Source organism: Equus caballus, chromosome 26, assembly GCF_041296265.1.
Source record: "Equus caballus isolate H_3958 breed thoroughbred chromosome 26, TB-T2T, whole genome shotgun sequence".
NCBI lineage: Eukaryota > Metazoa > Chordata > Mammalia > Perissodactyla > Equidae > Equus > Equus caballus.
In genome coordinates, this window is record NC_091709.1 from 10,238,487 (window position 1) to 10,256,603 (window position 18,117).

At 39.5% G+C, this 18,117-nt stretch overlaps 1 long non-coding RNA gene across 1 annotated transcript; it reads left to right on the forward strand.

The window, feature by feature from the left end:
* Nucleotides 1-3,081: 3,081 nt before the first annotated feature.
* On the forward strand, nt 3,082-13,126 carry LOC138920867 (uncharacterized). The gene is made up of 2 exons (XR_011432793.1): nt 3,082-4,349; nt 7,569-13,126. It is a non-coding gene; the product is annotated as an uncharacterized lncRNA (long non-coding RNA).
* Nucleotides 13,127-18,117: the final 4,991 nt, after the last annotated feature.

Consider the following 18,117-nt stretch of genomic DNA (forward strand, 5'->3'; position numbering starts at 1 on the left):
TGTCATTTGGCACATGGAAACCCTAAACAAATTTCCTATCTGATATGAGTCACCAAATTAAATCCATGTCTGACCCTACCCTATCCCTAAATGATTGGTTGGACTCCTCGTCAGGTCCAGGTCTCTCGACTACTATCAAAGCTTTATTCATTGGGTTAATCATATTGCTTGTATTTCTTATTATAATTTGTTGTCTATTTCATTGTTAGCCCTCCACATGTCAACAAAGTTTTGCCTCCTGGACCAGTTCTCATCAAATGATTCTCTCATCTCCAGAGGATCTGTATACCTTGTCAGCCTTGGAGTCCATGGGTGCAACCTTCTGGTCCACTGAACATCCTGCCTGTACCCCTATGGCCCCATTTAGGGACAGCTCTATGACCTTGTACAGCCAGAAGTAGTTACAGAAGATGGACCATCGTCCACATCCCCAAAAGATTTTGGGGCCAAATGGGTTAAGGGGGGTTTTATGATGAGAATCAAGGCTGTCCCAGGCAAAGAAGATCAAGGCATCCTGCCCTACATACTGATCTATATCATCCTCCCATAAGCATAGGACATCTTGACCTGATCTGATCTGATTCTTATCTAAAGTTATAGGACTACCCAATAACCAGACCCCACCTGCACTGATACCATTTTAATGACTCTTTTACATAATCTTTCCTTTGTCTTGTAAAGAGATAACTCATATACCTATGCCTTATAAATTTAGCCCTACCCTCAACCGATGTTTGCAGCTCTTCACTGCCCATGAGTCCTGTCCTCATGCTATTTCCTGAATAAAGGAGCGCTACTACCAGACCTTGAGAGTCCAAGAAATCTTTCGATTCCTCTGCTCGCCGAGCCTGCATCACACATTACATATATAAACACACACACATGCATATGTACATACGTATGTACATATGCATGTGTGTGTGTGTGAGGTTGGTTTGGTTTGGCAAGTAAAAGAAGACAAACACCTTGTCAATATTTAAGTCATCTGTGTCTTTAACACTCAGCTTGCTATTGACATGTCCTAACCACCCAAGCCTTACTTTCCTACTTTGTAGACTCGAACTAAAGGAACGGGGAGCTATTGTAGGGGACTCAGTACTCTACATGGGCAGAGAGGCTGATAAACACAGATGCGATGTTTTACAGGCTATACCATCACGTATGAAGTGTCTGTGGATTATTCTACCACTATGAAGCTGAATCTTAAATTCCTGAAGTTGAAGGAAAGCCCGAATACCATCATTTGTTATCTTCGGGTAAGCTTCAGTTCCCTAATATTGACAGCTGTCACCTTATACTCTGCTGGAACAAGGAAGAAAATAAATAAACACAGTCACAGACACAGATCTTACTGAATTTAAAAGAATTTCAGGCAAGAGGCCAACTTGGGATTTGGACTGGAATTGACAATATGTCCCTCATAATGTGAATAGCTAACATTTATTGAGCTCTTACTGTGTGCCAGACAACTGTTCTGAATGCCGCCTCATGTTAACTCATTTAGTCCACATAAAAATGATGATCCCTGTTTTATAAATGAAGAAACTATGGCCTAGAATAGTTATGTAACCTGACAAATTTTGCCCCCGGCAAATAGCAGTGCCTGGACTTAGAACCAGGGAGTCTGACTGCTCAGTACTGCTCCTCCAGGTGAGGAACTGTCATCATCTATGCCAGACTTTACCCTGCGAGTTTCTCTGCATTTCTGAGACCATGTACCTTTAGTCCAGTAATTTGGCACCTAACTCTACACTGGGTCTGAAGATTCCGTGCAGTGTCCTTGAGGGCAGAGATTTTGTCAGTTTTCGTTTAACTCTTAAATTGCCAGGGCCTAAATCAGTGACTGGTGCCTAATAGATGCACAATATAGTATTTGTTTAATAACAAGCTTCTCATCATAGTCATGTTTTTTAAGCATGAGCTTGAGTGTCTGGATTCAAATTCTGACCTTACAATTTACTGGACATGCAGTCATCTCTCTGAGCCTCAGTTTTATGGTCTGTAAAATGGAAGGAAGCTGTAATTCTGCTTTCCTAAGATTTAAATGAGATAACAAGGATTTAGGATTCTAAGGAATAAATGAGATAATACTTTTAACCACTTAGCACAAGGAAAATAGTTTGGTAATTTCCTAACATACACTTACCATAAGACTCAAATGATCCCATTACTATGCATGTCCCAAAAGAAATAAAAATATATGTTACCACAAAGACCTTACCAGAATAAGTCCTTTATTCATAATCACTAAAAACTGGAAAAAACCCAGAAGTGAATCAATGCGTAAATGGATGGAGAAATTGTGGTTTAATAGAATATTTCTCAGCAATAAAAGGAACTATTAACACACGCAATAATATGGAAGACTCTCAAAATCATTATGCCAAAGCAAAGAATTCAGACACAAAAGGCTACGTGTGTTGCAATTCCATTCATATAAAATTCTGGGAATGTACAAACCTACATAGACAGAAATCAGATCAGTGGTTACCAGGGTCCAGGGCTAGGGTTTGGGGGAGGGAACTGATTACAAATGGGCAGGAAGGAATTTTTTGGTGTGATGGAAATATTCTATGCCTTACTTTTCGTGGTGACAGCATGACTATATACCTTTGTCAAAACTCAGAACTTTATGCCCAAATGGGTGACTAGAACTCCATATAAATTAGACCGCAATAAACCTGATGTTAAAAAAAATACTTAGCAAAATTCCTAGTATATAATAAATACACTAAATTTTATATGTTCTTATTTTTCTTTTATATTTGGCCTTTCTCTTTTTGAAAAAATAATATTCAAAGACTGGATCTAAACGAGAGGAAAACCTTTATTAAATGAGTGGCTATTAAATGGTAATGCTCTCTAAGGCACTGAGTACAGTACACTTTCAACAATCACAAATTTATTTTTGACTTGATTTCTTCTGTGTTTGGGGCCTCCTTTCAGAGATATTCACTGTACTGAAGAGTCTTAACTGCCTGATTTTTACCTTCAAATGATGAAGATTACTGTTTCCTTAGGCTGCATACTGCATTGATACTATTCAGAAAATCCTTCTTAATATTTGGTTCTCATATTTTCTACTTACTGCCAATGAGATTTTATTGATTAATTCTCCTCCATCTTCCAGACCTCTTGCATCAGTCATGGACTTGGGGAAACCACCCAGAGTGTGCATTACTCTGGGGCTACCACCGTAACAGGCCCGTCGTCACTAGGGCAAAAGGAGTAGGTGGTTCCTGGCACTGAGGCAAGATAGTATAAGGAGAGGGCAGCCTGAGTGGAGGAAGTCTCTGGAAGAATTTCATGGTCGGGCCACAATGACCCAGCAAGAATGGAACTAGGGTAATGAATCCCTGACCTCACATTCCTTCTTCCCTCCAAGGTCCTGCTGTGACTTCCATTGCTGGAGGAAAGAGGACCTGTTGGTACAATCCATATTGCCCAGCGTCCCAAGACCTGTCGTGATAAGAGTGGAGAATGGCTCTGGAGTGGCAACTAGGAGACAGCCAGCTCATCACCCTCCAAAGATTCAGAACCAGAAAATCCCTCTTTTTTCAAGGATTCTCTCTTTTGCAGATTTATTTCCCCCACTCTTCTCTTGTGTTTCATGTTTTGAGGATTTCTCACTCTCCTTGTTATTTATCTTTCTCTTGTCAGATCCTTTTGTCAGTCTAAAAATTAAACTCTCATCTAGTTGGCCTGGTACAGGGTCTTTCCACTTTGGCCAAATGGCCCAAACTAAAGCCAGATGGACCTAGAATGTTGTATGAGGTTGCCCCCGGATGAAACCGACCAAAGAGTTTGGTCTCTGGAAAAAGGCACAAGTCTTGGAAGGAGGTGAGTAGGACAAGAGAAGCGGAAATCAATGATACGGAGAGAATTGAGGCTTCTAGGGAAGTTGGGAGCAGTCTGCAATAGTGGAAAAGTTTGGGGACAGGGAGTAAACTATCTGGGCTTTGTTCTGGCATCAATGGAGATTGCTGTGTGGCTGTGTTCAAGTTATTTTAACTCTGTGGACTTCGGTTTCCTCATCTATAAGTGCAGAACTACCAGCCGCTCTGTAGGGAGCCAGCATGGTGTAGAGCCTCAGCGTGCGGGTCCAAAGCCGTCTGCCTGGATGCAAATCCTAACTCTGTCACTTGGTAGATTTGTGACCTTGTGCAAGTTACTTAGCTTCTCCGACTCCAAGCTGGTATCATAATTCATCTATCTGGCATATAGAAACTACTTAATAAAGCTGAGCTATTAATATTCCAGGCCTAGAGATCAGTTACAGTGATTCTAATCTTTGAAATAATCACCAGCAACATAACCGAGAGCACAAATGCTGATTTACTGAGTATTTGGTAAGTTATTCTGAGGGTCTGGGCTATGAACTGTCACCTGCTGTATTGTTATAGAGTATTTCTTACAAAGAGGATAAAAATATTCAAATATTCATGTGCTTAGCAATGGGAATTTTTGATAAAATGATGGTCTTTAATATAAGGAAAATTATCTCCAACTGTCACTTTGTAGCCATTTTATAAGATCTCTATTAGCAGTGAAATATTTCATTTTATAATGTCATATATTTCCAAATGACTTGCCATGTGTCTCACATGTATTTAGAGTAGAAAAAAATGCATTTATTACAGTACCTGTGTTTCTAACTGGAACTCAAAAGAGCTCTATGGATACAGTCAAGAACCCATGTTTGTAACCTCCATTTTAGGAATTCGTCTCTTTTCACTTGATCTGAAATATGGTTCATGAAGATAGAATTTTAAATGACTTAAAAAATTGCTGAGCTTCTTCCTCTGTCCTCTAGCCTGAGTTAGGAATTAAGTTATTGTATTTCATTGAGTTGGATAAATTTGGTTTGTTTAATTAATTAGCTAAGTCATGATGGAAACAATTACAACACATTTACCAGGAAACGTGAATAAAATATTTCTAAGTTTCTCCTTTAATAAGGAAAAATGACTCTTTCTTGGATTACCTTCTCCTTACATTACTCTCAAGATATTTAGGGAATCCAACAAACTTTTTTTCTTTTTTTTTCTTTTAAAGATTGGCACCTGAGCTAACAACTGTTGTCAATCTTTTTTTTTTTTATGCTTTATCGCCCCCCAAGTCCTCCCACTATATATAGTTGTATATTCTAGTTGTGAGTGCCTCTAGTTGTAGCATGTGGGACGCCGCCTCAACGTGGCCTGATGAGCGGTGCTGTGTCCACACCCAGGATCCGAACCAGAGAAAGCCTGGGCCGCTGCAGCAGAGTGTGTGAACTTAACCACTCGGCCATAGGGCCGGTCCCTCCAACAAACTTTTATTTACACATAATCTCTAAGGGGGTTGTAAGTAAGAGAGGCAACAGTTAGTTTGGTTAGGATTACAAATTATAGAATTAGTTTTGATTGGGGCAACTTAAATTGTTGGCGTTATTTATTGTTGTTTTCCCAGTTAAGATTAACAATGGGAAGAATCAACAAAACAAAATAAATTCCATAATCGTCACCTGCTAATTTATGGAACAAAATATTCATTTGTAAGTTCTGATTTCTAAAGAAACGTGAATTTTCCCTGAATAACAGCGTATAGCAACACTATTTAATGAGCTCTATCTGGCTGTAAATATCTGTGGGTTTATAAGTTTGCTTTATTTGTTCTTAGCACTCTAGACATTGGAATTCATTTTTTTGAAGTTATGATATTAATTTAAAAGACTTAATGTGGTATCTATAAATATCTGTTTTATTTGCATTGGAAATTAAGCTAACTTTGCATGTGTTTTCTAAAATACATACTCAAAAATTCATTTGTAAGTTTCTTTAAATGACTACAGATGATCCACACCTGTTTTGTATTTTCTAAAACAAATTAAAAAAACAAAACAATAAAACAGTCTTTAAAAAACATCTTGTCTTCTGGGTACATACACAGAAAAAGATGCAACTTCACATTAAGGTTGAATAAGATCATATATAGGTTACAGAGTCACTATTTTGAAAGGAAACATTGTTTGTTGTAGCTTTCCCGGAACTAGGTTGCAATTTCACTAACCATAGTATAACTTTGTTAATTATGAGAAAAAAATTCTTTTTAAGCCAATTTATTTATGAACGGGGAATAAAAATTAATGTCCATTCATTCATTCATTTGAAAGGCACTTTTTGAGCACTCATTAGATGGCAGACATTGCATTAGTCCTGAGGTAAAGAGATATTCATCTCGCCTCTTCTTGAGGGTCCACCGTCTGGTGGAGGAGGCAAACAAAAATAATGACAGAACTGTGAGCAGGATTTTAGGGGCCACTAATCTTCCTTCTTTCCTTCCTTCTTTCTCTCTCCCTCCCTCCCTCCCTCTCTCCCTCTCTCTCTTTCTCTCTTTCTTTTCCTAATAAAGCACCTTCTAGTGCTCTTTAGCCTGAATGCTGAATTCTAGCAACTGCTGAATCTAATTTTCTGAACCCTGCCTTAGAGCTTAATGACATTTAAGTCAGTCAGCCAAGATGGCCAAGTGGGGAAAAACAAGTCTTTATTTGCTTGCAGTATTTTACTGACAATTAACATGGCCTAGACTTCCTGTGGATCTTACATTTCATGTTGATCTCTCAGTATATCTGGGTTCAAACTCTCTGTTTTTTTTCTATCAATATAAGTGTTACAGAAAATGAAGCTAAAAGCAATTAATGTAAAAGTAGCAGCTTAACACAAATATTAAAACATATGCCTAATTAATATAAAATCAGCCTGTCAAGACATCAGACTTTTGCCCTTTAGTTCCATTAGAAAATTAGAGATTCATTCTTTTGGAGAAATGTTGTCTTCCAGAATATAATTATAACATATTTAAAAATATAATGCATATTGTATATTAATAGTTAAAAATAAAATGATTTTTAACCAAAAATATTTTTATTAATAACAACTCAAAAATTACATGTGGCAAATATGCTGTCTTTGGTTAAATATTTGATTCAGCACCTTAAGTATTAAATGAAAACAATGATGTGCTAAAATAAATAAGATGTATTATATTCATTCAAAAAAGTCCCCTACTGGGGCCAGCCTGGTGGGATAGTGTTTAAGTGTGTGCACTCCACTTCTGTGGCGTGGGGTTTGCTAGTTTGGATCCCGGGTGTGGACCTACACACTGCTCATCAAGCTATGCTGTGGCAGTTGTCCCACGTACAGAATGGAGGTAGATTGGCACAGATGTTAGCTCAGCAACAATCTTCCTCAAGTGAAAAGAGGAGGATTGGCAACAGATGTAGCTCAGGGCCAATCTTCCTCACCAAAAAAAAAAAAAAAAACCGTCACCCTAGTAAGAAATAATAAAAGCAATCCCTAACATTCAGAAACTGACACTCATAGCAAGACCTCAGTGTTCATAGAAGCAGGCCTGGCCCTCACAGCTAGACTGTGTTGTTCTCCTTTTGGACATAAACAGTCTCATAGAACACCAACATCAGCCAAGGTCCCCCTGAGACTGTGAGAAAGTGAGACAAAAACAGGACCATTTTATAATCTTGTTCTAAAACTGCTGCTTCTTCACTAATTACAGCTTTGTTCTCGTTCTAGTCTGCCCTTTTTATAGCTAGGAGTCTCTGCGATACCCAGTCACGGATTTGCCTCTGCCTTCCGACAGCATCTAATCTAGAGAAAACTCCTGCTTCCTCAGGAACCTCTCGAAGTCACCCAAACAAAGCCCACATACTAGACAGACGATTTGTAAAACCCTCTTACAGAGAGCCCCATGTTTCCATGTCGTGTGTTCTTCCATGCCGTGAGGCATAACAGGGCCAGCTGGTTCAGCTACAGGTGTGGTCCTGGTGGTGGTTGGTGAAAGGGAATCGACGCTACTTATAACCTGCCCCGGATCCCACTGCAGCCAACACCACCACGCTACTAGTGACTGAGACACCGTGTCTAAGGGCAGCACCTTGCGGCAGCTCTCATGTTTAAGACTGCGCTCTGGATCCGTGTTCCCTGGGACCATGTGGCAGCTCTGCCACTCACCAGCTGTGTGGCTGTTAGCAAATTCTTAATCTCCGAGCCTCTCTCTACTGAAGTATCTGTAAAGTGGGATAATGATAGTGCTGCTCATAGGTTTGTTATGGGATGGACAATTTCTGGAACATTCTTAATGCTTAATAAATGTTAACCATCATTATTTGAAATGATCAGTACTAAATAAAAAGGAAAAATTTTGCCTAAAATACAAATATTGTAATGGGAGTATGTGAAACCTGATTTACAAAACATATTTTTGTTAACATATGGTCATGAAGACGAAACTCAGTGTAGTTCAATATTATGTAGCCTAATCTTGGAGACACTGAGTGAAATTAGATGTTCTCTAGCTATAAATTCAAATCTGGAAATTCTTCAATTTGTAAATTCTGTAAATTCAAATATTTTTCACATGGCTTTCTATATAAAGTTTTAATTTGAGGTCTGATAATTTATCTTCAAAAATTACCCCTTCAATGAGACACGCTCCCTGGTACTCAGGCCCTGTGTGGTCGCTTCCTCTTGAACTTGAGTCGGCACTGTGACGTTTGAACAGAAGGTGACAGAAGGGATGCCCATGACTTCTGAATCTGGGTCCTAAGAAACTTTGCGTCTTATTGCCAGGATCTCGGGCGACACTCGCTCTTCAGAGACTCCATCCTGACACCAAGCTACCAGGCCCCCAGGCGCGTGGAGAGGTGGGTCTAAGCGTTAAAGTTTAGGGTCCTAGCTCAGCCACGGCCACAGCCTCCGTCAACTGCAGCCTCCGAAGGAGCCGCCCTGGTCTAGTCCATCGTGGCTTCAGATGGCTGCACGGCCAGCAGCTATCTCCCTACGAATGTGTCAGAGACTCGAGCTGGGAGCGCCTGCTGAGCTCAGTCTAGCCACACATTCATCAGATTCACAATAAAATATAATTTCAAACCACCAAGTTTTGGATGGTTTTTTGGTAGCAATAAATAACTGGAAATGAGGTAAGGTTTTAACAGTTTGTGCCCATTTACATTTTTCAACAGAGTGACAGGAAGAAAATTTTTGCTAGCTGACACATTTTTGATGTCGCTAATTTAATAACAGTAACACAAAATGTCCGATGCCTGAGGATTCGCGTGAGGATTTCCTTCACGGTCAGCGCTCAATGAGTTTCGTTCTCATTTCTCTTTTACTCCGATATTTTAGGTTCTGGTATTTATGTTTTCCATATGGCAGAAAAGGAGCATATTAGCTGTTGGGGAAAAGGGGAAAAACCCCATGACTCAAGCAATACAAGAAGCTGCTTATCGTTCTTGATAGCTCTACAAGAAACAGATGTCACCAAAGCAACTTCCTGCCAGGGGGACGACCCGCCAGAGGGGAGAGGAGCCCCGGGAAAGCAAATTAGATAATCGGCTCGCTGCGCGGCGTTAGTGTGCTAACGCATCAAGGGATCGACCACATGTCGGCTGCTAATAAATGGAGCAAATTCTTACTTCTGGCGGATGATAACTTCGATTGAAACACTTCACGTCTGATGGCCTCAATCAACTTCATGTGTGCCTTCTAGATGCTGAGGGGAAAAACGTACTTTGTAGATGTTTTTAAACACAATTGGACTTTCTCTGAAAACCACCTCTTAAATCGTTGGTCTGATTCACTACCAAATTATGAGATTCAGACCGGCCTCAGAGACTTCCTAATGTTCCATAGATGGAGAGCTGGATAAGAGAATTGCAATACCAAAGAGCCTGTAAAACCTCAGAATTTAGACAAACATGAATTAGTAAAATAAGATGGAGATATTTAATAGTAGAAATATATTGGAGAGAGTTGTAAAAATATTTTCAGCAATCTCCACAGAAATAATGGACTCTAGAATCTCTCTCAAAGGAAGGTCGGGAAATGTGATGACAAGGAGATAGATTTTTTTCCTTAAAATTGTAATTTCTAAATATAAATCTTTTCCCTTATTTTACTTCCTACATCTTTGTTATATTTATCAAAATTGACAATCTCTCACTCAGTCACAAAGCTTTCCCAAATAAGTAGCATTTTGCATATGATTCTACTGTTGCTACTATTTCTCCAAAATATTCCTCTCCCTTAGTAAATCAGGTTGATTTAATCCAGTTTGGTTTTGCTAGACTATATATTTATTTCATTTTTTTGGCTTACTTCTTGGATTCTCTACATCTGTGAAACACTTTCCTGTTTACAAGCCCCAAGTATAATTAAAGGAACTATGGGTACTTGCAAGGAATGCAGAAATTCTGGCTTCAGTTTCCAGTTATAGGTTCACTTCACAGTCACACTTGTTGTTTGCCATGTTTCTGGAATGTTATGTGAGAGGTGATATGTTCTTTTAAAGGGTCTTGGACTGAGAAATCTTATCCACGTGAAAATCGCTGAGTAAAGAACACAAGGCCGACTTGCTGCATCTCCTTGGAGCTGCCCTCCACTGCTCCTTCAAATGAAGGCAGTTAACTTCTATAAGATCTGACAGCGACCAACCCTCTCTTGTCTCCTTTCTCCATCTCTCTATTATCACACGGTTGAGGCTGCTCACCTAGTCCCCCTTCCCAGGCCGTGGGCCACAAAGACTGAGAGATGACACTGTGTGTTCTGGTCTGGCCTGAATTGCTGTTATTTCCTGCAGTGAGAAAAATCCAAACCCACACACCACCGGCAATTTGGCCAAATTTATTGAGGCCTGGTCTTTTTGAGTGTTTCAGGCCATACATGGCCTTAATAATGAAACAATTCCTGGCTTGATCCCTGACTTCAAAGATTAAAGATTGAGTCTCGTTAGAATACATTGCATTCTCAACCATTCTCCTCCTGATTTCTGTCCTCAAATGCCCACTATATCTTTCCTAGCACGTGCCTACACTGCTTTGCATTTGGAAATTTTCAAATTCTACAGTTTTGCAGTCAGTCCGACACGCTGCTGCCTGAGTTAACTTTATAAAGCGCAGACTTTTTTTTTCTGATTATGGCATTTCCCAACTCAAAGTCCGTCTCAGCACTTCTCCCTCTAAACCCCTCACTCAGGATGTTGCAGCCTGATATATTATAGCTGTGGGAGATTTTCTCTTTATTGTTCTAACCGGGACACACTGAAGAGTAAAGCAGGCACTGTCATCAGTGATCACAATGGAACATTAGGCGTAAACCCAGAATTGTGGTCCTACCAACAATAGGCCACCCTGCTTCTCATAATCCAGCGCGCTGGATTCCTCACTATTCCACAGCCAGGCATTTCAGCTTCCCTAGCAGTTTCTCTTTTCCTCAAAACAAGAATTATGATTGCTACTATTAATCTAGTAACTCATTTCATCTTCACAACAACTCTGTGAAACAAGTGCACTTATTATTCCAGTTGTAGCTGAGAGGAACCAAGTCACAGAGAAACGTGGCTGTTTAGCGATCAACAAGTATTCAAACAGTCACAAGACTGGCCCCAGAGCCCTTGCCTGTACACATTCCTTCATACTTTTTTCCTGCAGTGTATTTTCCCTCAGACTTCCTGAATTCCCATTCTTTAGGAAGCATAGCACAGTACTTGAGAGAACAAGCCTGCAAGTCAGACTCCCTGGGTTCTGGTTTGGGCTCCCCGACCTCCTGGGTCTTAGGTAAGTTACTTCAACGTTTTGTAACTCAGCTGCAAGAAAACGGCTCATCATGGCACCCATTTCAAGGGTCATCGTGATGATTAGATGAGTTAATTCATGTAAAGGTTCAACCAGGTACTAAGTTCATGATGAGCAGGTTGCATTTGTATTAAATGCTGCCTCTCCTTCCAAGCTTTCCTTTCCCCATTGTCATAGCACTTTGTTTCACTGCTGTGAAGCCTGGAGAATCACTCACCTGAGGAACACTTAAAGAATTCCGATGCAGTCCAGATTTAATATCAGTATTTCTGGTGGCTGGCCATCAGTATTTTTAAAAAACTCTCCACGTGATTCAAAAGTGCAGCCAGTGTTGAGAAAACTGCATTAATCTTTTCTGATATGGGAGATCTTTGTATATGTGTTTATCTCTTTCCACAAATTTCAAGTTCCTTGATTGCAAATGCCATATTGAATTCATCTTTGTATTTCCAGTGGCAGCTAGCACGGTGCCTTATATATAAGCTGGCACAAATGATTATTAATTCCTTTGAATTAAGTACACATCTCCCAAATACATTCTTTGTTATAAAGGGGAAAATCTTTTTGTCACCAGTAATGAACCTAATACATGTCTTCATCAGAGGTTGGCAGGATCCAGGTAAAAAGGATTGGCTGGGAGAATAGCAAGAAGGTAGTGATAAGACAAAATATCTAATTGTTCGTTTTAAGATAATGGTCTGCAAACTTGGCTGCACTTTACGATCACCTGGGAAGATTTTACAGAACAATCTGAACTCCTACAATCCCCAGGAGGTTCCAATGTTCAGTCAAGGCTGAGAACCACTTACTTGGATGGATCACAGCTGACCCAGGATCTGCCTCCTGCCACAAGATCTGAACACCAACTCCTACAGTTTGCAAGTAGATACCAAGAGAATGAAAAGAACAGAGAACATCCTCGTGTGTAAAAGTCTCTGGCTATATGGAGGAAGCAGGTTATCAGCACGGGGAAATATGTACATATGCACGTGCAGACACACACACTTCCACGTTTTAAGTTTCCTTGACAGTCGTGTGGTGGGAAAGGGGTACATCAGTCTATAGTGACAGGATGTCCCGAGACACTGTAATCTGGGAGGGAATTTTTTTTGGGTGAAGAAGTCAAGGAAATGGCTTTGCCAACAGAGTCACCAAATGCGCATTTTTAAAGAAGGACATTGAGTCTAAACCGCTACATAGGATCTGGACTGAATCCTGATAATTATAATTTGTCAGCTTACTTTAGAATTACCATATCTAGTGTTGCTGAGTACCAGGCACCGTTTTCACCATGTTTCACCACAATTAATTGTCAGGTGGAAGGATTTTATGTTATTATATTGGCCTTGTTCAATGCTCTTAGAAATATTTTAACAAATAATAAGGACTAAGGATGCAATATGAGCATAAAACGAGAATTTGAATATTTGTTCTATACTGTACAAATTGTTAGCACATTATGTATTATTTCAAACTGAAGTAAAACCAGTGCTCATACTATATTATTTATGTTCTTTGTCTTAAATTGTTGTAAACTTTCACAACCTATCACATAATTTATCTAAATATCTTTCTATTTAAATGATTTTTACAGGCATTTCTTTCTCCTTTCTCCATAAGAGAAAGAAAAACACAGGGGATAAACATAATGTTTCAATAATACATCATAATATTTTTAAATTATAATTTTTCATGCATTTCCAAAAATATACAAATAATACATTCCAAAAAATTGTTGGTCTTAAAATAACATCCTTTTGGTAGAAACCAACTCTACTCTGTATAAGAAGATGATGTTGTTGGTCCATCTGCAGGGTAATAATATAATAACAACCAGGATGTGTTGAGTGCCGACTATCTGCCAGATATTTTTTAGTGCTTTACTTGAATTAATCCATTGAATCCTCAAAACAATCCTATGCAAAAGATACAAATTAATCTGCATTTTACAGATGAGGAAATTGAGGCACAGAGCATTTAATTCACTTACCCAGGGCTCAACTGAAAATTAAGGGATCCAAAACTTGAATCCAGAGAAAGAGGTCCCAAAGCTCTGAGCCTATGGTATTGGATTTGAGCTGATGTCTTCCCCCAGTACCTGACTGCAGAGGGAATTGGTTTGGCCTGCTTGATCCTCATCATTTCACTTGACCCTTTTTCTGAGCAAAGACCCGGCTACGTTTAACACAGTCCAAAGCCGTGAGACCATGATCTATAGATGCAGGTTGCAGGAAATGTCTAGTGCTCTGAAGATAGCATTCTGGCATTTTGGACGGATGGAGAAAGAGAGAAATCCCTAGCACCTTCACTTTTCTCTTTCCCTCCCCTTTCAGATGCTTATTCCAACTTTTCTTGCACCATTTTGATTCTTTTTAAAATCTCTCTCATAGAGAATATAATAGAGGAGATCTGCGTGAAGGGTAGGCTCCAAAATAGCATCAGTGATGGAGATAGAGTACGAAAGAAATATTTGAAGTCAGATAATGCTGATCGGTAGTGGGATATTCTCATCACATTATCCATCCATTAAGAACACATAAAAACCAGTAAAACATGATTGATAATCAACTTCCCAAAGTCGACTGCAGTATTTTAGATAAACATCACTATTTCTGATTATTTCTTCTTCTCTTTGGCCCAAAGAACTTTATTTGCACTGTTTTAGTCCTTATTTAATGCTTCAAAATGTTATACAACGTTATTAAACTATAAACTCCTTAAGATGAGAGAACATATCTTAATCACTGCTGGATTTCTTGCAATTCCCAATAGGGTGATTCATACGTACTACGTGTCCAGTAAATGTTTTATTGAATGAAAGTGTAAAGCAGTTTTAAAAGACTGCCACATTCTGGCCTTTTATTAAAGCAGTGTAGCGAAAAGTGTGGCCCACAGATGGGCTGCCTCGTCATACCTCTCAGCTTGTTAGAAACCCAGGTTCTCAAGTCGTACTCAAGGCTGCTGAATCAGAGTCTCTGGGACGTGGCCCAGGAACCTGTGCTTAACTAGCTCTCCGGTGATCTGTGTGTCTCTAAAGTTAGAGAAGGACTGTTCCACAACGTATCTCACATCAATTACTTATAACTGGTAATGCATATAAAATCTGTAAATGATCCCAAAGATGGGAATGATAATCAATAGACCCAGCATTATTTTGGAGGTAAAAACTAAAATTCTGCAGATAGAACAATTGATGTAGTTAAAAGAACAATATTGAATGTGGATAAATATAAGGCCATTATACCTTAACCACGCATTTACTCAACAGCAACTATACGTCAAATACTATGCCAGATAATGGGATGGATACATATACTTCCTGCTTGCAAGGAGGAATTTTTAGGCCACAGAGACGGTTATCCACAAAAATAATTTAAAACACAATAAAGAAAGTGTGCCAGTTATTAAGCTATTGTCTCTCAGTTTCAACACCCACCCTCCGTATGCTTCTTCGTAGCGCTGGGGCGGGGACTCTGCAAACCACGTTTCTGGGTTGGCAGCTGGCTCCCTGTTAGAGCCTGTGAGTGGGATGCTGAAGGGAAGCTGAAAGGCTGGAAAAAGAAAAAGGGACTTGCTGTTTCTCTTCGCTCCCATTGGCCTTCTGTTGCTGTCAGCGTCTGCCCAGCTTCACTGCTTCACCCTACTATGATGGTTTGTTCCAATAGCGGCAGCTGAATCCAGTTTGTAGTTTTTTGAGTACTGATAGAATCAGCCTCTTCTGAAGCTCTTCAGAAACACCAAAACCTGTGAACTAGCGGCCCCCTCCTCAGAGGTCTGACTTCTAGCCCCTCAAGGTCCCTGTCCTGAGCTAAGAACCAGTGCCGGCCCAGAAGCCCCTCATCACAGCTTCTCAGTTTCAGTAATGCCACCCCAGCCCTGCAGGTGCTGGCTTCTCCCTGCAATTGTTACCTCCACGGCAACCTAGTGTTCCATGTTTCCCTTTATCCCTTTAGCAGCTTTGTGCCTGTTAACAATTCCTTATATTATGTTATCTCTGTTAGAATAACTGGTGAGCCTTCTCTCTCCTCACTGGAACTGACCGATACGATAAATGATAGATAGTGACAGTGAAATGGTTCAACAGCACCTCCCTAAACTGTTTAAATTAGGGAATATGTGCGACTGAATTTGATTCTAAGACTCACAACAGCCAAATTCTTGTCCAGTTGAGGAATCTTTGTCAGTTCTGACCTCAATTTGGAAATTGCTTTCTTTGCCATATGTAGAAAACAGCCATATAATAATCAATGTATCATAGGTTAAAAGTGAGGTGCTAGTTGATGTTCTAATATGTAAAGGAGGAATAAGAGAAGAAACAGGCTTATTTATTTCATGTTTCCTCAGAGAGCAAAACTTGAACCAATGGGTTGAAGTTAGAAGAAAGACTTTTCTAAAAATCAACCCTGTCTAAAGATAAAATGGACTTCTGAGGAAGGAACAAATTCCTCATCATAAGAAGTGCTTTAGTTGTTTAGGAATCTGTTACTTGATCCCATTGTAGGGTGACTGTCTTCATTTGGAAAGGTCAGTGAATTAGATGACTTATTACACTGGGGTTCTATGATAATAGCATTCACGTTTCAGTTTTATTATGCCCTTTTCCAATGAGAGAAGGGTTTTCTGAAATGTATAGAACATGCAAAAGGAAGTAATGTAAGGGAGTGCCACGAACTGAATGTTTATGCCCCACAAAATTCATGTGTTGAAACCTAACCTCCAGTGTGATAGTTGGAGGTGGGGCTTTTGGGAGGAAATTAGGTCATGACGACAGAGCCCTCATGAATGGGATTAGTGCACTTATAAAAGAGACCTCAGAGAGCTCACTCACACCTTCCCCATGTGAGGACAGAGCAAGAAGATGGCCCTCTTTGAATCAGGAGGTGAGCCCTCGCCAGACACCAAATCTGCTGGCACCTTGATCTTCGACTTCGCAGCCTCCAGAACTGTGAGAAATACATTTCTATTGTTTATAAGCCACATAATCTATGGTAGTGTGTTACAGAAGACAGACCAGACTAAGACGAGGAGGAAGGTAGAGTTAGAGGAGGGCACCGGAATCTGTGATTGACTGAAGCCTGCCAGGTGGTGAGGTACTGGAGCTGTGATTGTAAAGAACTTGGCAAATAGGCTGGAAGAAATCCGTCCTATCCTGCCCCTTCAATCCTGGTAACAAGCAAGGTCAACCCCTGCAGCTGAGGCTGGTCCTTGTCTTGGCTTCGATGGACCACATTTGAAACACGCTGTTCCGGAACATCATGTACACATGAAAAGTGCTTATCTGTGAGAGGGTTACTTTTTCAGTCTTGTTTTTCCTTTTCGTTAAAGTTTGCTAAGATATTTGCAATAAATTTTAAACTTTGTTATATTGGAACATGGTACAAAATGCTATTGACTTTTCTACAAAAATATTCGAAAATTTTCTGCAATACCAACATCAGCCATGACAACAGCACAGCTTATTGGAATACATTCCTTTAAAAATGTACCCAAACCTAATAAATAGACAGAGGCAAGAATTCTTAGTGTATATGAGATATTAGAAACCTGTGGATGCCAATTTCTATAAATGATGTAAAAAGAACAATCTTACATAAGATTGGTGAGTGTGCTGGGATGAATTAGAAAAACCTGCTAAGTTTTAAACATAGTAATCTTATAGCTTTCACATGTAAATATATTAGAAAGGGTGGATTCATATTTATGGGAGTTGTCTTATTATTACTTTGCTTTTACCTAGACAATGCTAAAAGATGTATACTGAAATGGGAGGGGGACAACCATCTCAATTCTTTGTCTGGACTCTGCCAAATACCCCATTATTTAGAATATCTAGATGTTTAATGTCACTTAGACCCGCATGTTTAGTTAATGAACTAAGCTTTCAGTTCGTATCTCAGTGCTTTAGCTTCAAAAATGCATAATCATTGACACAAAGTTTTAGTTTCCCCAAAATTAGAGTGTATAGGTGGGATCAGATAACTTCTATGTGTAAGAAGTGATGAAATTCCTGTTGTGGCAAGACTTTGGATGGAATTTTCCAGATACTGGATATTTATTTCTATAGATCTCATTTTTCCACCAATCAAATCCTCTGACTCGAATGAGCATCGGTACAGGATTATTTCCCTTGTAACTTGAAAATGCAATGCTCAGACGGGAAATTTCAAGGGATGGGATTGATATTTTCCCAAACAGTTCTCGAAGACTGCTAAATCAGTATATAGGATTAAAGACCATCTTTTCCAGTATACTTGGAAAGGTAATGCACACATTTTAAAGGTTCACCGAAACGATATCACATAGACTATGACCAGGACACCATTTATTTAGTTTCCTTTAGTATTATTTTCATTGTAAAAGTCTTGAGAGCCTGAGCTTCCTTTGCCTAGAGGTGGAGATCTGGAGTGAACAGTTACATACTGAGATGTATATTTTGCCTGTGTTGGTCATTTTACCATATTTCATTCCCAATAAAATGATAGGATATGAAT